This window comes from Zalophus californianus, chromosome 4, assembly GCF_009762305.2.
Source record: "Zalophus californianus isolate mZalCal1 chromosome 4, mZalCal1.pri.v2, whole genome shotgun sequence".
NCBI lineage: Eukaryota > Metazoa > Chordata > Mammalia > Carnivora > Otariidae > Zalophus > Zalophus californianus.
Window position 1 is genome coordinate 59,366,602 of NC_045598.1, and position 24,266 is coordinate 59,390,867.

General features: G+C 34.2%; 1 protein-coding gene across 2 annotated transcripts in view; it reads right to left on the reverse strand.

Annotated features, from left to right (window-relative positions):
• The window catches only part of NEGR1 (neuronal growth regulator 1), an 857,231-nt gene that overhangs the window by 688,412 nt on the left and 144,553 nt on the right, over positions 1 to 24,266 (reverse strand). The window lies entirely within an intron of this gene.

The following is a 24,266-nucleotide window of genomic DNA, read 5'->3' on the forward strand; positions in this document are numbered from 1 at the left end:
GGTAAGAGATATTCAACTGCTTTGTAACAACCCAAGAAAATTCAAATTATGAAAGGTTCAAGCTTGATTTATACAGCTTCTTCAAGAAACCATTTTTTCAGATAAGGAAATTTCTCTTCTTATTAAGTCTATATACAATGATTTGAATGGAATATCATTAAGGTGGGAAATAATCACACATCTTAAAAATAGGCTACAATGAATCAACTGATTGCAGAACTGCTTTGCAATGATAACATAGGAAGGAAATTAACTCACATTAAGAATATTATAAATTTCATTACATGAAATTACCACACTAAAGATCTGTGAAACCATACTTATAAATAGAATGATCCATTCCAAAAAATTCATAAGTCTTAACATATATTTCAGCACATCTAACTGTTAAAGAATAAGGCCTTGCTTTAGGGAAAAAAACAAAACAGTACTGAACAACACGAAAAAAAATGGGCTGGGGAAAGTATTGGAAAGGCATAAATGCAATTTTTTTAAAGAAACTTTTTACATTAAATTTTAAAATATGTTAAACACTTTTACCTACTTAAACCAAAGTTTGATATGTTTCCTTTGGCTGGGTTTCTAGTCTCATTTAAAGAAAAGTTAAATTTAACATTTTTTAGGCAAAAAGATGTCATATCCATTGTGCTTTGGACTTAAAAATGTTTACTTACTCATAGCATCTCTAAAACTTTTTTCTTTAAAGTTATTTTGTTTTGTCTATTTAAATACATAATTATAGCAACAGAATCTTCAGTCACATACACACACATATATATTGGTTCATCTAATAAGTGTTTCATTCTACATACACCATTTTTCTTCAAAGCTAGCAAAATATATTGGGCTAAGCTTTTATTCTATTTCATCTGTTTTTGAAATCTGTGGTTAAGTCTGCTAAATATGTGTAATATTATAAATCTGATAATTTTTTAGGTGCAGCAGAGACTTCTAGAAAAAGGGGGAACAATTTTCAGTAAAGAACAATATTTTGAGGGACATAAAAATGAAATTTATAGCCAAACAACTGTCAGGCCATCTCAATGAGTAAGTAAAAAAAAAAACTGAATCTATTATTAAAAATAATATTTTAAAAATCACCTTGCATTTCCCTGTCATGCACTCTCACACCCATAAGAGCAGACATTTGTTGCAAAGAAATTCAGAAAGATTTTATTTTTATGACTAATCATTGTGTTCATTTTTTTCTTTACCTGACTATTTCCATATTGTGAACTCTTAATATTCTCTCCTAAATTCATCAGAGGCATCCTCAGTCAGACCTTCCTTCTAGTTGTAATTTTTTATATTTTGTCTCACAGTCGATTGAGTACATTTAGATGTATATCATTACACCGGCATATATGACATATGTGCAACATGCCATCATTCTGAATGTAGATAAATAACACACTATTTACAATTTATAAGACTAAAGCCTGAGGATATATCAAAACAACTCAAAATGACTCATTTCCACGTATAAAATTTTAGCAAAAGGAGTGTATCATATCATTGCAATGATATGACTTGTTTATAAGAAGAAATAGATGATAATTTAGAGAAATGTTTTATGCAATTCAAGAATATATGAAGAGTAATATGTCAAGGAAAGCATAATTATAGGAGATTAGAACTAGAATTGACTTTAGAAAAAATAGATATTACAACCTCAAGAATTCTGAGAGCTGTTCAAAGCCCCACAGAGGCAGATAGGCAAAACTGAGACCATGAACCAAGCCTCCTAATTCTTAATGAACTGCCCTTTTCTGTGCTTCCATCTGGTCTAGCATGTTAGGTATTAATTTTAATCCAGTGCATGTTATAGTTAAGCAGCCATTTCTAAACTTTTTTTTTTAGATTTTTTTCCTCCTACTTAAATCACAACTAAACTAACAGATCCTTATTAAATATAATCTTTCTCCTGGTTGCCATAAGCCAACAACTTCCCAAGTAAGCAAGCAACATTATCAGACAAGGTTATCATCCCTGGAAAACAGATGTCATTCAATTACTTTAATCTCATTTTCACATAAGCATATTTTCAACTAAACAAAGTACAAAATAATTTAATAACCTGATTGTCTGGACAAATTCCTTAATATCATTGCAGCCAGCCTGGAATAACAAGTTTACAGAAAAGTAGTAATGATATTAAATATTTAAAATTGTGTAAAATATTAAAACACAACTCCAAGAAAAAAATTCACAATCTATGTTATTATTTCACTCTGTTTTATCTGAATCTTTCATTTTATTCCAAGTAAGATTGACGTTAATGGTTCAGAGGAAAAGAAGGAAGGGTCATAAATAAAAATACTTCATCTAATTTTCAACATGTGACAAATACAATGGATTTATACTTTATTCTTTTTCTTTTAATACCTACAAAAAAAGTATTGCTAATAAAAAATTTCCTTGAAAAGTGGCTACAGAAACATATCAACCTTCAACTGATTCTATGGAGTCTTTCTGAGACAAATACAGCCACTGCTTTTCTTGTATATTTTTTATCTTCCAAAACTGTTATTACCTCTTCATCTCTCTATTTGCTTCAGAAATTTCATTGTTCTTAATATGAAGACAGCAACTTGAGAATTGTCTTTAATCCCTTCCTAAGATTAGGACTCACTAGGAGAAAATTAAAACTCACTAACATCAAACGTCAGCTTCTAACTAGCTTAAACAATATACCCAAAATTTGCATGGAGAAAACATATATTTATTTTCATGTTTTTTTAAGATTTTATTTATTTGACAGAGAGAGAGAGCACAAGCAGGGGGAGCAGCAGGCAAAGGGAGAAGCAGGCTCCCCACTGAGCAAGGAGCCCGATGCGGGACTCAATCCCAGGACCCTGGGATCATGACCTGAGCTGAAGGCAGATGCTTAACTGACTGAGCCACCCAGGAGTCCCTATTTTCATGCTTTTAAAACAAGAAAATGTGACAATGAAGACAATGGGAAAAATTTGGACTGGTTTATGCTTGTATGTAAAAGCCAACTTACATTATTAGAAATTCTTAAACTATAAATAGAATACCCTTTCTTTTCCTATCAAGCTTATAGATAACAGAATGAAAACATTGATATTACTGCTTAGGAATCCACAACATACAATTTCCATTATTTATGCTGATAGGAATCAAAGGTTTAAAATGAATACTTCTAGAACTTGTCCATTCCCTGGTTGAGGAAACATGTGAGATAATTCAACTCTAAAACACCAGGAGATTAATTTTCAGTTTGCTCTCAGGATAAAAAGGAAGTATTTTACACATGCAATATCCACCAGGACTTTTAAGATCCATGTGTATAAAAATTATATATAACACACAAGAATCTTGTTTCCTGTGGTGAGAAAAATTCTACATGTCTGCTTTTATGACACTTGGGAATAAGTCTTTTAATTACAGATGTGTTCATAGTTACTAAATTAAATATACTTGATAAATCGGTAGGTCTACAGTACAAAAAAAAGTATAAACAAAATATAAAAAGATGAAAAAGTAAGAAAAAAAATCTTTCTCAGATTTGTTTTAACTTTTTATTTATTACAGTAGCCATGTAGCCATGGTAATTTAACTGTTCTCTATGGGAGAAATTTATTTTCCAGCATTAGCCACTTTTTGATGCTGAGTTCTTTTTTGAATTCAGGTTAAGGCATAATTAAAAAATACTGTAAACCAGTAAAACAGCATTTTTTTCCTCTCCATTCAAAAGCTGTATAATCAAGTTTTCATTACTTCAAACAAGATTTTTATTAATTCAGAAACTTAAGAGTATTGTTTAACCTATGAATAAACATACTCAGAACTAATAAAATGTGAAGAACCCTGCATACCTGGTTTTCACATCTTCCCACCCCATTTTTACTTTTTATTGCACATATTAGATCTGTGGTTTTTCAACATGTATGTTAATTTCAATAATTTGTTATTTATGGATAGAAAGCTATTTTCATAATGAAGATATAGTAAGTAAAAATATAGGCATTATCTTAGGGAATATGAAAATAAATAGAAATACAATGTATAAATTAGGTATTCTATCCTGTTGCATACATTATTTAGTTTTTTGAATTTAGTTTTGACTTATCGAGTAGGAGCCAATGGTAGTTACACAAATTTGGTAAAAGTATGGAGCAGCATGCAGGTTTCTTAGGCTTCACTGTATACTGAATGTGAGTAGTATGATGTTGGGCTGGTTATTCAATTCGCCAAGATTTAGTTTTCTCTGTACAATGCACGCCTGCCTATCTCACTAAGTTGTTGTGAGGATTAAGTAAGGTAACCCATGAAAAGCAGGTAGCACAGTGTCTGGCATGTAGCTGGAGCTAAGAATATTAGCTATTATAATTATAATTATTAAATTTATTTTGGCTTCTCACTCTGGGTTTTATAGAAATTAACTATGTGGCTTTGTTTTTTCTCTCTCTTCTCAAAGCTTAGCAGAACATGAACTTAATATCATGAGAAAAAATGATTCATTAATATGATTATACCAATGTGCATAAAGTACTCTTATTAAGTCAATTTGTCTCAAATTTTAATAAGTATTAGGCACAATGTTAGAAATAGAATGGTATGAAAAGATGAGTAAGATCCAACATAGGTGCACAAAGATGTTAGATTTTAATGGTAACTGACAGATAAAGAACATCCATGACAAACAAGTAATGATAAATATAAAAAAAATCCTCATTTTCTTTTGTAATTCAAATTATGGAAGTTCTCATCGTTTGCAGTTGCGGAAACCTTTTGTTCCACAAAACCCCCTTACTGATATGACCGAGAGAATTACTGATTTTGCAAAAGAGCTTCTGAGATTCATGCAAAGAACTGCAGAGAATTGTAAGGATTCTTGTCCAATTTCCTGAAATGTTTGTGTCAGGAATTTACAAATACATCCCTGTATTTCCTATAAGAGATAAGTAACAAGAAGGTAAATCAATTTTTCCTGACCATCTACCATGTGCTAGGTTGTTTTCATTCTGGTGATGATCAAGTCTTCATAGTAATCCATTGTAATTCTGTGAAAAGAAATTATTTTACACAAGAAAAAAATGGAATTCAGAGATGTCAATATGAGGCCACAGAGTGGCTAAGTAGCAGAGTGAAATTGTAAATTCATTTGTTTTATTCCATATCCCATGGTCTATTCATTAATACAAGACAGGCTATTTCATTTCTCCATTTTCATTCTCCAACTTGAGCATTACTGAAATAGACCTAATTCTTCACAATTTTTCAGTGTTTATATATGGTTAGAATATTGATGCCTCTGAATCTTATTATTTTTTATATACCTCTTTGACTTACTTTTAAAGATTTTATTTATTTATTTGACAGAGAGAGAGAGAGTGCGTGCGTGCACACAAGCAGGGGGAACCGCAGAGGGAGAGGGAGAAGTAGACTCCCCTGCTGAGCAGGGAGCCCGACATGGGGCTTGTGCCCAGGACCCTGGGAAAATGACCTGAGCCAAAAGCAGACGCTCATCCCACTGAGCCACCCAGGTGCCTCTCACTTATTTTTTTCTAATATAATTACTTGAAAATACAAAGTGACAATCAGAGTTCTATCTTCAGTATATCTTCATGATAGCTTATATCTTCATTACCTTTTCCATAATTCACTTATTTTCCATAAAATATTCACTGTTCTGAAACTAATATAACATACTCACTGTTTCTAATAGCCTAAGGACCTGAGTTGACATATTATTTGTATGGCTTGGTTAATATTATGACACATTAATAATTATTGGGTTTCGCCACCCCTCTATTGAAGCAAATGGCTAAGTTCAGGCCCTTTGATTCAAAGGAATATGGATCTCGGTCACTAACATTAAGGGAGACAATTTTTCCTGACCAAAATATAACTTACCCCACATTTCCAGCTACAAGGTTTAATAAATTCTGGGGATCTAATGTACAGCATTGTGACTGTAATTAACAGCACCATATTATATCCTTGAGAGTTGTCAAGAGATCTTAATTGTTATTGTCAGACACCCACAAAAAGTAATTACATGAAGGAATGGAGATATTAACTAATTTCATTGTGGTAATCATTTAGCAGTACATATGTGTATCAAATCGTCATGTGGTAGACTTTAAACTTTACATATGTTGTATGTCAATAATATCTCAATAGTGCTAAAAATGTCTAATGTATTGTAATTGTAATCTATTTTTTAAAGACACTGTTGTATTAAATAATTTAAAACGAACTAGGGTGGTAGCAAAGAGAATGAAATAAAGAGTGTAGAAACAAAAGAAAGTGACAACACATCTATTCATGAATATGGAATAACAAGGGCTCAACCACCTCAATTATAAATTTGGTCCTTCTTTTGAGCAATATGTAATCCTATCATTTAAATGAGGAAAGGGTAGCTGCAAAAAGAACACTATGCAGAAAACATTGGTTTTATGAGGTCTAATATATAACTGGACAGAGATGATTAGTAAAAATTTTGAGGCCTACACCTAGGTAATAATTCAGTAGGAATGGCCCACATACATGAAGTGACATACACAGATGAAGTGACGTGTTCAGTAATGAAAAACATAAGAGATAAAAGGTAATAATTTCCCTAGACTGGAGAGAGGTGGGGAGAGAAGAAAAAGTAGTTTGTAGGTTACTAAAGAGAATGGATCTACTTCATCTTCTCAAGAATAAGAAAATGGCAGCATGCAATGCCCCAAGATATACATATATCTTATTCTCAATTTGTTGTTAATTATACTGCTGGGACCTCTGCCTTTCATCCTCCACTCCCCTGCTTCCTCTGTTCTTCACCGGAAAAAGCCCTCCAACTAGGGGTGGGTGGTTTATTGGAAAAGATGTAAAGGCTTTAGATTTCAGGCTTTGGGAATACTTCTAGTCAGTATGGGTACTATATCTGCACTCCTGTTTCTTTTGTTTTTAAGATTTTATTTATTTATTTCAGAGAGAGAGAATGAGAGAGAGAGAGCATGAGAGGGGGGAGGGTCAGAGTGAGAAGCAGACTCCCTGCTGAGCAGGGAGCCCAATGTGGGACTCGATCCCAGGACTCCAGGATCATGACCTGAGCCGAAGGCAGTCGCTTAACCAACTGAGCCACCCAGGCGCCCTCCTGTTTCGTTTTTTAAGACTTATATGATGTCCCCAGTGAAAACCATCATCCTTTTCCTACCTTCTTCCTTGACTACCATCCTTGGCAAAAGCATAGCTTATAATCCTTTCAGCTCCCTCTTAAATAGGTTCTTGGTGTGAAATGTGAGTTTTCTCCAAAACTCCTGTTCCCCTACTTTTCCTAGTGTTGCCTTCCTTTATTTTCCCTTTTCCTCAAGTTCCTTCTCTTAGCATCACCTCCATGGCTACCTACCAACATTTTCTCAAATATATCCTTCTTTTTGGCAAGAAGCCATTTCAGGCAATAACTTAGAATGAGTCTCTGACCTACTTCACTTAGTTTTGGATTTTAATGTATTTATTCCTCAGCAACCTAGTACATCAATATTGCATACTCAGCCTCGCCACATGATGTATCTAGGAAGACGGGATCCAAGAAGGCATAAAGTCAAGAGTGCCAACCTGGCACAGAGAGCAAAGAGCCACTAGACCCAAGGGTTTCATGATTACCAGGATTATGGGCTTATTATTACTAGCAAACTGTGTGAACCAATGGCCTAAGTCATGGTGCTACATAAGACTCTGAAACTGTTACTCAAAGAGGGAGTAGCAGAAGACCAAAAACAAAACAAAACCAACAACACCAAAAAAACAACTGGGTTTACAGCTAACCCAAATGAATTGTGTCAAAATCAGAAATTGAAATAAATAAAAAAATAAACAAAGATTAATTACTGCACATCCGAATTAATGGAGTAGGATTTATAGCTGCTATCCTTGGTAACCGGAGTTGGGAGTGGGAGTAGGCTGTTATAGGAAATGTGTGTGCATGTGTGTGCACACGCACAAATATGTGTGTGTGTGTGTGTGTGTGTTTGTGTGTGTGTTTAGAAAAGGAAGAGTATGAAAAGCAACATTAAAGAAAAGGAAATTAGAAGGTAAACGGAAAAGTAGGTAAAAGCACAGGGAAAGTGTGGTAAAGGATTAGTGAAGTTGAGGAACTGTACCTACATCAGTAAATTCTGAATTACTCTTTCTTAACCAGATTCAGACTGTGATCTTTCTCTCCTTAATCCTGGATTTTCTATAGTATTTGTCCTCTCAAATTAGGTGGCTTTCATTTTCCACAAATGCCATCAGGCTGTCAATTTTTCAGTAAAACCTAGCACAATAGTAAAAGACTAAATTTAACTCCTGTGTATGAAAGCACCATACAGATTGCTTTATCAATCAAGGCATTGCCACTGTTATGGTATGCTTTTACTTTTACCATATAGCACATTGAGCCATAGCCTCTATTTTTCTATATAAAAACATTTGTGTAATGTTATGTTATCATTTACAAATCATAAAACAATTTAAGTAGTAATTTTATACTTGAAGGTTTCAAAATTGATCAACTTCTTGAATGTGATGATTAATTTTATGTGTCAGTTTGGCTGGACACAGTATCCAGATATTTGGTTAAACATTATTCTAGAATTTTCTGTGAAGGTATTTTTTAGATGAGACTAACATTTAAATCAGCTGACTTTCAGTAAAACATTACCCTCTATAATGTGGGTGGGCTTCATCCAATAACTTGAAGGCCTTAAGAGAACAAAAACCAAGAAGGAATTCTGCCACCAAACGGCTTTTGGACTCAAACTGCAACTCTTCCCTGGGCCTGCCCTGGAGATGTGAGTCTTGCCAAGCCTTCACAATCATGTGAGCCAATTCCTTAAAATAAATCTCTGTCTTTCTCTTTCTCTCCCTCTCTCTGTCTCATTTTTTAAACAAGAAAAAATTACTTATTTGCAATACGGTCCAGTCCTTATCAGTTAATTACAGCATAAGGGTAATAAAGAGTCATTTATGCCATAGCGGGTTCCATGCCTCCCAAGACAGCAAGCCCTTCTCCCTCAGAGAACCTATGCCTAGAACCAAACTGAACACACAAAAGGGTGAGCCCAGGATGAAGTTCAGCTCAGACTTCATCAGGTTTCACCCTTCCCCCACAGCCTTCAAGCTCCCTAACCATGGCTTCCTACCCTTTCACTCCCAATTAGCAACAGAAGATACATATATATGTGAAATCTATAGATATACAGAGATAGACAGATCTATATATCTCCTATTAGGTCTAATTTTATCCATTACCCTGATTAAGACACTGAACATTAAAATCACTACTTGAAATGATTACAGAAGCAAAAATAGATTCTTCTTTGGGACAAAGAAATTCACTCCCTTGTAGTATTTCAAATTGTGAGAAAGCTTTCTAGAAGACCCGGCTTTTTTGTTTTTAGAGAGAGAAAACAAGAAAGGTTTGAAAACAAACTTTATTCTATTTATTCTATTTCCCATCTTCCACGGGTACAGAAGCACATATTCCCTTCAAGCAAAGTGATCACATGGGACAGTAACATTTTTAGTTCACTGTATTTGCAGTTTATTACTAAAGAGAAGTTGAAGGACTTATGAAAAATTTCAGTCTTTGACCAAGTTCAGTCTTATAAAAAGATATAATGTCATATACGTCACTGTTGGTTTTGGTGCCAAAATGGGATCAGCACAATCTTGAAAAAGATTTTCAAACATGGAAAATATGAGTGAAAGGCAATGAAGTCTTTGAGAAGCCATGAACAATGTATTGATTTGGGCCTTTTATATTTTTATATGATTTTTCCATTGAGCATGTAAAATAATGTCACACTGCTCTGGATTGAGATGAATATTTCCCTGAAAAGGATGGGAATTCCCATCATAAATCATAGGTCAAAGGTGAGACAGAGAAACATCCTAAATAGACCCAGGAAAATGTGGCTGATATTAAGTTTCACAGTGATATCTAAGAGCAAGTTTTAAGTTTACTCATATTATAGCTCTCTTCTATTCATCCAATTGTATGGAAAGTTTTGTTCAACATTTCAGTCTGACCTCGACAGTGTAGGTCTGTAATCTTGTTAAGGCCAATGGGACATGAGCACCAGTGATTCAAGGGATAGTATTTGTTCCAGAAAATCTGGTACCAGCAAACTTCTGGACACAGCAGACATGAGCAGATTTCAGCCTTACAAAGGAGGCTAACCACATGGATCTCAAATGGAAGTAATACCTGGAAAGTGCATATGTAGGAAACAGGGAGGGTGGTGGTTTTGACTTAGCTGGAGAGGGCCCTAGGCATTTACTGAGTGTGCCAAAGATGGAAACAATCCTGCCATATGCGGAAAGTACCCCAGATGGCAATATACAGACTAACCTGAAATCAAGTCTGGGCAACCTACTAAAGGGCAGGAAACTTAGACTGGAAGTGTGAGTATTGAGGCATAGGTCTTACCTCTTGCCTCTTCTGCCATGCCATCCTGATGATGGGATAGGGACAAAGAAGTTCTCATAACACACAGGCAGACCCATGAAATCAATAGAGCAATTTGAAATTCAACCAATGATAGGACTTAAGAACATCTGAGCTACATTTAAACTGTAGATGCTTACATGTATACCCTAAATTTAAAATTAAGTAAAAGTCGATCAGTCTATTTAAAACATAAGAAACATACTAGGTCTGCAAGGAAACAATCCTGGACAGAATTATAATATGGCTGTCTGGAAATTTCAGTAGTAGAAGGATAACAGAAATTTCCATTTTCAAAACAGATACAGGAAATAAAAGCCCCACTCTAGGGAGTGCAGTGGAAGAGGGTGTTCGGGTAAGACTTATTTTTTATATAAGAGCATTCTGTCCTTTTTGATTTTTTAACTTTTTCACATTAAAAGATACTTAGAAAAAAAGCAAAGCCATAGACTTTAAGTTAAAATGTATCTATCTATCCATCAAATCCCTTTGAAAAGTAACTATGATCTGTAAAGCAGCAAATGCATTAGAGACAGCATTTTAAGAGAATTGCTTTGCAAAGCATAGATCCCTTTGAATTGTGAATAATAACATCCAATTTGCAACCTCAGATTTAGCAATTGGGATTTCATTAAAGTCATATTCAGCCCTAATGATTTAACTAGATAATCATTAGCACATTGTTGTACATATAGAAAGTAATCAATAAATATCTATTGAATGAAAATAGAAGTGGTTTTAATTAGTTATTTTAATTTCCACCTCATAAAAATAAAATATCCCGACATGATTTCCACCCTCTTGCCACACATACGTGTACAGACACACACACGCACAAATATTTATCTGTTAGTGATGTCTATTAACAATAGAAAGTATACTCTAATTAATTTGCTTTAAGTAGACTATTTATACTGACTTTCAAATAACAGCTTAACACTTAAAAATACATTTTAATTATATGAATAGAGATTAACATTTAAATCTTCAAATGATTAGTCCGTGAAAATGTTTATATTATTTATTTCCACTTATTTCTTTTGAAACAATTTGCTAACACTAAAATATCCTCTGATATCCACATCCCTAGAAATTTTTAATAAAACTTTTTGACGATCTTGTAACAAGAATATTAATTGAAACGTTTTAATGAGTGACACTTTGAAATAGTTCACTCATAGCTTACTGTCATTTGACCCTAAGAATGCATTATTTTTATTGTTATGTTAATCACCATACATTACATCACTAGTTTTTGATGCAGTGTTCCATGATTTATTGTTTGTGCATAACACCCAGTGCTCCACGCAGAATGTGCCCTCTTTAAAAGAATGCATTTTATCCAAGGCTTACTGCTGCTACTCTGAAAGCTAGCAAAAGCTTATACAGTTTTCTGTGGGCTTTGACTCAACAAACTAGTGACAGCATTGCAAACTGTGCTGAATTGAATCTGTTTCTTCCCTCTATCCTCTTACCTTCATCTCTACTTGTTTATCTTTACTAACAAATACCAAATTCAGTGGAACAATGAAATCCTATTGTTTTCACATGCTAGAATGCACATTCCTGGAACATTTTATGTTGGTTTTTAAAGATGTGTCTAATTAATTGGTTTCTCTTATTTGACCTAGAGATGTTCTGCATGGCTTCTTTTTGTCCTCCATGATCCCTTAAAAAAGGCTTAGTGGTTACTTTTGTTACTCTATTATTTATATTAGCAGCACACTGAATACCTGTGAGTTACCTGTTAGAGAATACAGCTTTAACATAAATCAGAATTTAGCAACACTGACACTGATTTCTGTGCTTTAACCTGCCAGCATCCTAGGCACAAAGAAAACGTCTACAAAGAGATTTCTAACCATGTTTCTCTGGGATGAAAAAAAGAAAAAACAAAAAACAAAGGAAAATCCCATGGTGCCTAGACAGATAACCATTTCTACAGCAAGACAGTGGAATTTGGGACAGCCTATCCACTTACACATACTATGTCCCTAACAGTGCTAATATTTCAGGAACTTTCTTCTGTTCCCCAATCCCTCAAAGTCTGAAATATATTCCCAATGGAAAAGAAATACCTCTTTTTCTTTGTGGACAGAATGCTTCTGGGGGTGGACACCTGCTAGTTTAACATTCTTAAATAGGCCAGACTGTAAGCAGAGGGATGTTCACTTGCTTCAAGGTATTTTTGATTCTCAAATGCCACCTGCTCCAGAAACTGCAGCCAAATGTTATCTAAGAGAAGTGGCATAAAGTATAGCAAAGAAATCCTGTGACTGCAGAGAACTATCTAAACACTGCAGCTACTTACTCTAGAAAGTCACCTGCATCAGTTGTCTAGAGAGGGGATGAAAGGAAGCCATGGAGCTCTGCTGAGAATTCTCTTCAGGCAACAAACTAGCTCCTATTTTACCAAAACTAGATGCAACCTTTGAGAGCATGGACTCACTCCTAGAGGTGCCCCGAGACTTGTGTCCCTACAGCACTAAGCTCAGTGATTTGTGCTTAACAGTGTATGGACTTAAGGAAAATATAGCATTGTCTTACTGGCCCTGGAATACATTATTTTGGTCAAGTTCTGACTCTGCCACTTCCAAACTATAGTGGATCCAGATTGGTTTCCTCAGGCTTCCAATCTCCTTTTTACACCATTTTGTAATGCAAAGGATATAGAATTAAAAACATTTCCTATATCCCCTAGCAGCTAAGACTCCAGCAGTGACTTAGGTTCTGCCAGTCAGAATTAGGAAGTTGTAAGAGAGGTGGTGGACCATACTGTCTTCATTTTGATAGTGAGGATCAAGCAGGTATTTTGTGGCAGATGACAATAAATCTGGCAGTGTCAAGCGTGCTGTGTTCATGAGGTAAATAGTCAGGACAGCTGTATTCTGCTTTCCCTATTTTCTAATTCTGGCACAGTAGCAATTCTAACAATGTTGCTTTAGAGGTCTACTGGTAGCCCAGACTAGAGTCTGATGCTCCAGCTCTTCTAGAAACTTTACTCGATTCCTAAAACAAATCCCTTTATTTTTAAAATTACTACAGTGTCTTCTGTTACGTTAGCTGAACCCTGCAGAAATATACATATTTGTTAAAATCATAATTTATATATCACATAAATTTATATAAATAAATGTTTATTCTATGAATTATTACATATTGCAAGTTATATAGATTATATAAAATTTATACACATTATAGATAACATATATTCTATTATTTTTAATATACACATATTTCCATATTTCTATTTCTATGTTGGGAGCCATTTCCAAGCAAATTTTAAGTAAATGTGGTTGAGGTGATTAATATTTTATTTCTTAGCAAGCTTTGTAAAATTTGAGCCAATGTAATATACAAAAAGGACCTTGAGTTTTCCTAGATTATGGTGAAACGTTTTAGTTCAGAGTTTATATCCTGCGATCTAACTGATTTTTATTATAGCTAATCTATTTGGATCTTCAAACAGTCTTAAGGTAAAAAAAATCAAGGGCTGGGACACCTGAGTGGCTCAGTCAGTTAAGCATCCAACTCTCGATTTTGGCTCAGGTCATGATCTCAGGATCGTCAGATCAAGCCTCACATTGGTCTCGCACTGGTGTGGAACCCGCTTAAGATTCTCTCTCTCCCTCTGCCCCTCCCTTGCTCATGCTCTCTCTCTCTAAAAAAAAAAAAATAAATAAATGAAAAATAATTAAAAAATCAAGGGCTGTTTTATTTTTGTCTGATTGTCTTATCTGTCAGGTTTAATACTTCAGATATGACAATGACCTTTCTGTCAGGACTACGGTGTTGGGCATTAAGATAGACATTTGCAACTCACTCAACTGGTGAGTAAAATTAATATATGAATTAACAGATTATTAAATGGATAATTAATTGATTACAATTTATTTCATTGTAGAATAAAATATGTTAGTCGCCTAACAGTATAATATGATACAGTCACCTAACAGTAAGCAATAAATTATAAAGAAGTGTAGTAAGTGCAATTATAAGTGTTTGAACCAAGTGCTCTAGTAGTAAGATAAGGGAGATTTCCTTATCCTAAAACTGGTTTGTGAAAGTCTTTATTAGAGGGAGCAGCAATTGGGTCTTGAAGGATGATTAGGGGTTTGACACATGAAGAAGGAAGCTACAAGTATAAATGTCAATTTAAATAAAGAGAATGACATTGTATATTGTAACTTCACAGTGCAATGAATAAGAAACAAACAGAAATAGGTAAATATCAAGTAAATTTAATGCTCCCAGTAAGTTCTAGTTATTTTGAAATGAAAATCATAAATATAAAAATCATCATTTCTTGTTTTGGTAAGAGTAAGACTGATCTAAATGTGTTAATAAGTAGGGGAAAATAACAAGGCTTATGCAAATTATATTTAGATTAAAATTTATGAATATCTTCCACTTCCCCCAAAATGTAATATGAATGGAAACACTGTAAGACTTGAATGCCTTAGTATTAAATAAAAAGGGGGCACAGTGATGAGGATAAAAAACCACCTTGAAGTAGAAGAAAATCATGTTTATGTGATACAAAAACTGCTCAGGTTATCATACTGAGATAAATAGGTCAAAAGCTAATACTTGCATTGTTGTGAATATCAAAATACCTCAAGTGGTTCTCAACAGGGGATGATTTTATCCTCCCAGTACCCCCCTACGAAACATTTTGCAATGTCTGGAGATATTTCTGGTTGTCAAAACTGGCAAAGAATTGGTGTTGGCATGTAATAAGGAGAGGACCTGGACACTACTAAATATCTTATACACAGCACAGCCCCTCCAAAAAATTGACTTTTGGGGTATCCACCCAAAATGTCAATAGAGACAAAATTGAGAAATCCTGGAATATCTTCAAAGAGGACTTTTCATAGTGAATATGTAGACGTATGTCTCCATTGGTCATCTTCTAAAATGGCTGGATATGCTAAAGAAGAATAGCTTCACTTGACTGGGTCTTATGGAGACCAGTTTATTATTTAAAATAAATTGTGTATAAATGATTAATTAAGAAGAGTAATTCAAATGAATATAAAATATTGAACCATAACCTGAAAAGATGAGAACCTTTTGGGTTATACATAATTTTAATGAAATAGGACTTTAGGTTATCTCACAGCTAATTTACTTCCAAAGTAGTATTGATGACAAACACAGAGACCAGGTTGGTGACCTTTAGGGAACTATAAGACTTTGAAAATATTGTGACTGTATAGTATATCTGGAAGTTGCTAATAGAGTAGATCTTAGTTCTCACCACTATGTGAGGTGATGGATATTAACTAAACTTATCATGGTAATCATTTTATTATATATAATATATATCACTAAATAAATATATATATATATATCATATCAACATAAAATCATTATGTTGTACACATAAACTAATGCAATGTTAAATATCACTTATATCTCAATAAAACTGGGGGGAAGCTATTATAAAAATAAAAAGCAAAAAAAACACAGCTGACATGTTTAATGGTGAAATACTGAGTGTTCTCTCTTTGAGGTGTCAATGCAATGCTGTAGAGAAAATATGACTTTTTCAAGATATGACACTAGAACTATTGTGTGTGTGTGTGTGTGTGTGTATGTATACATATGTGTGTGTATGTGTATATCTATTTCTTTATATATATATACATGAAAAAATCCCACAAACTTGATTCTTACCTTATACCATGCCCAAAAATTAATTAGAGATAGCTTATAAATATAAATATCAAATTAAAATAATGAAACTTCTAGATTAAACATAGAACACCTTTATGACCTGGGAGTAGGTAAATATCTCTTAAACATGGTACAAAAGACAATAACCATAAAGGAATAAGAACATATTTGGACTTCACTGAAACTAAGAATCTTGTTTATTAAAAATACCAGGAGGGGCGCCTGGGTGGCTCAGTCGTTAAGCGTCTGCCTTTGGCTCAGGTCATGATCCCAGGGTCCTGGGATCCAGCCCCCCATCGGGCTCCCTGCTCAGCAGGAAGCCTGCTTCTCCCTCTCCCAGTCCCCCTGCTTGTGTTCCCTCTCTCAATGTGTCTCTCTCTGTCAAAAAATAAATAAAAATCTTTATAAAAAAATATCAGGAGAGTAAAGAGGGAGGTGATAGACTAAAGACAGTATTTTCATTATCTATCTGTCTATCAAAGGGTATCTCTATCTATCCATTTATCTATCTATCAGGTTATATCCAGACTATATTAAAAACTCATACAAGTCAAATATAAAAAAAAATATTTAAAGAATAGTCAGAAATCTTGAACAAGTACCACATAGAACAGGCCATCCAAATGGCTAATAAGCATATGAAAAGATGATCAACATCAGTATTTACCAGGGAAATGCAAATTAAAACCACAAGAGACTATTACACATCCACCAGAAAGTCTGAATTTTAAAAGACTGAAAATAGAAAGTATTGAGAAGGATGTGAAGCCACTGAAATTCTCATACAATTGCTGATGGGGATGTAATCTTGGAAACTATTAGGCAGTATCTACTAAAGGTAAACATAAACTTACTCTATGACTCCACAATTCTACTTCAGGTATATGAATGAATTGAGTATATATGTCCAATAAAAGACATGTACAAGAATGTTGACAGCAGCTTTATTCAATAGGGTCAAAAACTAGAAACAATTCAGATGCCCACTCTCAGGAAAATGGATTACTAGTTTATTGTGTATTCCTATAGTGGAATACAAAACAACCATTTAAAAAGAATAAACTACTGATACACACAACAACATGAATGAATCCCACAGATGTTATGTTGAACAAAGGAAGACATTTCATTTATATTGTATTCAAGAACAGGCAAACTGAACTGATGTCTATAGAAGTCAGAAGAGTGATTACCCCTGCATGGGGGGGTAAAGTGGCAAGAGAGAACTTTCTGAGGTGAGGGGAATATTTTATATTTCGATCTGGATGATGTATACTCTGATTAACATGTATGTAAAAAGTCACTGAGCTGTACACTCAGATCTGTACACTTTCCTATCTCATATCTATTTCACACAATTTAAAAGATGCTAAATTCGAAATAAAGAAGAAAAAATATTGTGCATAAATATATTATGGTAAAAAAGAATACTTAAAAAAGAGAGTTAAACATGTTTTCTTTATATCCAAAAAGTATTTTGACTGCACTGCAAAAAAGGAAAAGGTCAATCTGCAAAATATATTTTATGAAAAGAAAGAATGATTTGCTAATGACGTTGAATCCTTTAGGAAAAATGTGTAAGTAATTCAAGAGTATAACTGAAAAGATAGGAAAGTGGAATAATACCATCTATTCAGCAAATAAACTCAGCAATTAAGGATGAAATTAGCTACCCAATATAAATATCCTATTATTTTTTATATATCTATGCATAATTTAATACTTCTTAAGATGCTCATTTAACAAACCCTATTTTTTTAAAAGATGAAATTAAGGTCTCTTAGAAATACATTCCATTTTTCCTTACCCTTGCAATCTGCAGTGAACTCTGTATCATTTTGAAACCATATGATTTCAAATATTTTTACTGTTCATTTTAACATACAATATTGTCATATAAAACTTTGTTTTAAAAAATGATCAGTAATGGAGGTAACTATACTTGATGAAACATAATTCACTGCAGAAGTACAGAACAAATTTTTTGCACATTTATGTATACCAAGATTAATTTAAACTTTAAATTCTGGAGTGTACAAAGAGGTGAGGTAATTTTTCTTTCACATTATAGTCATTTTTTTATATTTCTATTATGTACTTTAATATAAACAACTTTCATTATGAAGCAGAACAGGATATACCACCCCAAAATATGCCTCTTTAGCATAAGGGTTATTTTAGGCTGATTATTTTTAAGAAACAGCAGACATAGGAAAAGCTCTGGAAACTGAGAATTTATCCTTTTATTAAAAATAATTTACATTTACAAGGGAAATCTCCATTTGTAAGAGTGTCTCCCTTTCTGTACCAAGAAGAGAAGGATCACTTTAAATCTCTAGAAACTCTTACCAAGAAGGCAATGACTGAAATCTTCATAAAAACCTTCCTCTTGTTTACTGTGCTCTTTCTGATAACCCCCATAACAGCCCTCTTCCATCTCCCAACATCTTTTTTTATCTTTAGCTAGAGATGTTATTTAAGGTGGTGCCTTAGGTCATTTGGAGGTTACTCAGTTTTCTAGGGTCTCTCCCCATGTATACAGGAGGTATACACATTATTAAACTTCCATTTTTCTCCTGTGAATCTATCTTTTTATTATAGGGGGTCCCAGCCAAGAACATAGAGGAGTAGAGGGAAAATTATTATTCGTCCCTCGCAATTACATGCTGCTATAATTTATGTTAAATCAACTCTTTGTCTCACTTATAATTGCATCTACTTAGGCTTGTGCTGACATACCAAAATTTAATTATTATATTGTGACACACTTCTTATATTGACATTTGCACACACACTTGGTTACACCCACATCCGCACAACCTGAAATGGTTAAGGACATATATCTCCAAAATGTACCACTATGGTATGTGGACTATTTTGAGCTAAAGACAATCAAGACCTTTGGGTCTCAAAAGAAATTTTGGCCCATCCCTTTACTATCTAGAAGAATCTAAATTGGAAGTATTACCCAGAATGAAAATTTTTACCAGGGACAAATTTTATCTCAACGACCCATCTGTGTGTCAGGGCAAACATCTAATTACCAAACATCTGCTCTTCTTATTGCCCTGTGAATTGCCCTCCACCCCTTGGAAGCCCTATCCCATTCCTTGCTCGGGATGGAATATCTACCTCACTTCACCTTTCTGTCTTTGATTCTTTCCTGTGTGTGAGGTTTCCCTCAGTATGAAACTAAATTTGATTTTCTCCTGCTAATTTGTAACATGTCAATTTATTTTTTTAAAGGTTTTTATTCATTTATTTGACAGAGAGAGAGACAGCAAGAGCAGGAACACAAGCAGGGAGTGGGAGAGGGAGAAGCAGGCTTCCTGCTGAGCAGGAAGCCCAATGCGGGGCTTGATCCCAGGATCCTGAGATCATGACCTGAGCTGAAGGCAGACGCTTAACGACTGAGGCACCCAGGCGCCCTGTATCATGTCAATTTAATTCTTAGACCAGCTAGAAGAACCTTAGGAGGGTAGAGTAAAATTGTTACTCCCAGCACACCAAAAAGCAAAGGTCAGTCTTTGGCTCAACTATCAAATATCTAAATTTCCTCTGCTATTCTTTAAACTTGGAAATTAAAAAAAAAAAATTGCATAGAGCTCTAAGCCCGAATTATTAAAAAGGCAATACTGTAAGTATAAGTATGCCTTAGCACATTTAAGCTTCTACTTCAGCTAAGTACTAAAACTGTAATAAATATATCATATCCAAGCATCTAGAGCATCTTTTTGTATGAGAAGATGGAGACTTTTTAAAAACTCTTTTAAAAACTTTTTTAAGGTGTTAGTAAATACCTCTCAAAAAGCAGAAGTCTACATTAGGACGGTGAAATAAGCAAAAATGTAAGGGTAGATAAAGCAAAATATGTGGAAGGCAATGTAGGGTGGACTTTATTTTATCCTTGCCCTTCTTTTGGGGGAAAATGGTAATTATCTAGATATTGTTCAAAATCCATCAAGATAGATAAATAGGAATAAGGAGAGTTAACCAATTATCTATAATCATTAAACAAATTACAACTTTAGCTTCTTCTGATGGGGCAATTCAGAGGAATTTTAAGGTTCATAGGCAAATAATGTTCTTGTATTTTTATGTAAATATTGTTTACCTGGATACCAAACTGGATATCAATTGTTTTCCTAAAAGGAGGTTTACTTTGAAGTATGCATAATTACTGTCTTTATGAAGAATTTGTAATTATCAATGATACCACTACAAGAACATACTTCCTATGCTTGTTCAAAAAAAATAAATAAATAACACCATGAAAAGCCTCCCTGTACTCAGTAAACTCCTAACTGGATTTTGCTACAAATATCTCAGAACATGCTGTCTTCATCTATTTCCAGAAAACATTAAACCACGGCTCTCAACAAGCTGTTCTCATTTATACTACAATGCATTTGTAGTGTTGGCAAATGGGAAATCCCAGAGCGGATGAATAAACAGGAAGCTTCATCTAGTGTTAATAATCCCCTAGGACCCTATTTGTAAAGAAATGGCCTTTGCAAGAACATGCACAAATGTGCAGTTTCATACTTGGCAGAAAACCCGTGATTTTATTCCCAATTCATTTGGTAACTTTATGCTGTTTCAAATACAAAAACATATACAAACTTGTGACCTTGGGCATATTTATGAAGACTATATACATCTGTGTGTGTATATGTATACAAATGCATGTATATGATTATATATCATTTTGTATGTAGAATAAATGTATCATATATACGATTTAACAGCGGTTCTTATGCAATGAACTCTTTAATTACAGAAAATATTAGCATGACATGAAATGGAGTGAAACTAAGCTGGATAGATTGGTCCGTTCCCACTGAAGCAACTTTTAAAGGAAATTATAATTTAAAATACTGTAGTAAATATAGAACATATTTACAGTAGCAAATGGCAATAGCCCTTAACCAATTGGAGTAATTCTTCTCTGCAATCCCACGACCACCTTAACCCAAAGCAGGGAGGTATGGTAGTAACAGTGTTAATCTGTGATTACACTGAAACACATTATTTTCAAAATACAAAATGAAACAATTCTATATTCCATAATGACAACTTGTAGGTTCTAGACATATTCTGAATAGATCTAAATAACACAAGACATACTTTGAGAACATATAACATCTCTTGGAATACTCTTCAAAAGATTTGTTATTTTGTACATGGTATGAAATAAGTTTCATGTCAGAAATTTATTTGGGAGCACTATTCAATCTCCATGTAAAGTTCTTGAAATTGATACCATTTCCTTAACTGGAATCATAGACCCTAATTCTGTTGCAATTGCTTCTATCTTTGATTATTCATTTCCATGCATCTTCAGCTATAGTGAAAGAATGTTTTATTTCACAAGTTGAATTTGGCCATATAAGCAAAAAAAAAAATTCATGAATAAAATCATTGCTACAATGTTTGTGTTATATAATCCTGAGGTTATGTTAGCATAATTCATGTAGGTGTATATAATAAGTAGAAAGACAAAATTCCCCTAGAAGCATGTGAGTAGGCCCAGAAATACTTTTTGCTTAATACCACATTATATAAATTGCTTTAAAAATGCTCTAGGATCATAACAATAATAAATTCTAACTATAGGTGGTCATTTCTGAGCGAAAAAGGCAAATGTTTTGGCATGGATGAAGAATTCAACACTAAACAATACATTAAGTTTCTAAACTTTATGAAAAAAGGTTTTTAACTCTAAAGAGCTTGTCACAGCTTTCAAGCAGAAGGAGAAATTCTGCAAAGGGGCATGATATAGGAAAAGAAACCACGACCCTTTTGTAAAATTCTCAGCCCAATAAATTATTCTTAAATATGAACAAATCATTATCTAAAAAGAGATATATATTCTCTTATGTAATTGATTTAAAAGATGGAATTTTAAAAATTCTTTATTGTAATACCTGGATTTCAGGTTGTGAGCATTTGAACCCCTGTAAAAGCAGAAGGGAAGGATAGATTTATTTGGTATTATCAGCACATGTAAAATTATATAAGTGAAAAAGCAAGCATTGGCCCAGGGAGATGATTCAGCCTCTGTTAGTACTGGTGCTGCTTCAGCCACTTTAAGAAATAGTTGTTTTTTTACAGTTATATATAAATCAACTTTTTTGAAACTAGACACTTATAATTTATAGAGTTCATATATTCTGAGATGTAATGTGTGCTTTCTACACTAACTTCAGGTTCAGTGTAAGTTCTCTAGGTTAACCCCTCTTGCCATACTGGGCATCCTCCCTTCCCTACTTGCCCCCACAGAATTCCAGGGAAACCCCTGAAGTACAGTTAGAGAGAATTGAAAAGAACAGTAGGCCAGAGCAAAACCTAAGCCTTTAAGATTGGCTTACAAATTTAAATTGGCTTATAAAAAACAATCAAAGCAAAACAGAAAAACACCAACAAAACTTGAGCAATAGGAAACATAAATAAAATTAACTGGAAATCCAGCAATACATAGCTACATAGCTACATGTAAGTGGAAAGTAAAGACCAAAGGGCTCACAGATTTGGGATTAATTTAACTGAAAGAAATCTGGTCGCCTATATGGATATACAAGATGACAGAAACCTAATTCTATTGTCCCAACTATGTTATATTAGTAACTGCCTTTAAGTATGCTAGTGATAGAAATGATAGGTGCTAGCTCATTCTTGGCACTGAATAGTTTTCATTTCTAGAATTATATTAGATTTTACAGAAAATTACTAATAAGTGTATGAGATTTGATGTGGAATTAATCTTGAGCTAGTACTTTCACTAATAAAAATACTGATACAAATGATCTGTCTTGAAAATATAATATCATACAATACAAAATAAATGGCGAAGGCACTATAATTTTTTTAAATTTTTATTCTTATGTTAATCACCATACATTACATCATTAATTTTTAATGTAGTGTTCCATGATTCATTGTGCATAATACCCAGTACTCTATGCAGAACGTGCCCTCTTTAAAACCCATCACCAGGCTAACTCAACCCCCCACCCCCTCCGAGAGAGGAGGTTCTAGACGAACCCTCAGTTTGTTTTTCAGAGTCCATCATCTCTCATGGTTGGTCTCCCCCTCCGATATCCCCCCCTTCATTCTTCTCCTCCTGCTATCTTCTTCTTTTTTTTTTCTTAATATATATTGCATTATTTGTTTCAGAGGTACAGATCTGTGATTCAACAGTATTGCACAATTCACAGGGCTCACCATAGCACATACCCTCCCCAATGTCTATTACCCATCCACACCCCACCACTCCAGCAAACCTCAGTTTGTTTCCTGAGATTAAGAATTCCTCATATCAGTGAGGTCATATGATACACGTCTTTCAGTGATAGACTTATTTCACTCAGCATAACATCCAACAGTTCCATCCACGTTGTTGCAAATGGCAAGATCTAATTCCTTTTGATGGCTGCATAATATTCCATTGTGTATATATACCACCCCTTCTGTATCCATTCCTCTGTAGATGGACATCTTGGCTCTTTCCACAGTTTGGCTATTGTGGACATTGCTGCTATAAACATTGGGGTGCACGTACCCCTTCAGATCCCTACATTTGTATCTTTGGGGTAAATACCCAGTAGTGCAATTGCTGGATTGTATGGTAGCTCTATTTTCAACTTTTTAAGGAAACTCCATACTGTTTTCCAGAGTAGTTGCACCAGCTTGCATTCTCACCAACAGCGTAGGAGGGTTCCCCTTTCTCCGCATCCCCGCCAACATCTGTCGTTTCCTGACTTGTTAATTTTAGCCATTCTGACTGGTGTGAGGTGGTATCTCATTGAGGTTTTGATTTGGATTTCCCTGGTATCTCATTGAGGTTTTGATTTGGATTTCCCTGATGCTGAGCGATGTTGAGCACTTTTTCATGTGTCTGTTGGCCATTTGGATGCTTCTTTGGAAAAATGTCGGCTCATGTCTCCTGTCCATTTCTTGATTGGATTATTTGTTCTTTGGGTGTTGAGTTTGATAAGTTCTTTATAGATTTTGGATACTAGCCCTTTATCTGATATGTCATTTGCAAATATTTTCTCCCATTCTGTCGGTGTCTTTTGGTTTTGTAGACTGTTTCTTTTGCTGTGCAAAAGCTTTTTATCTTGAAGAAATC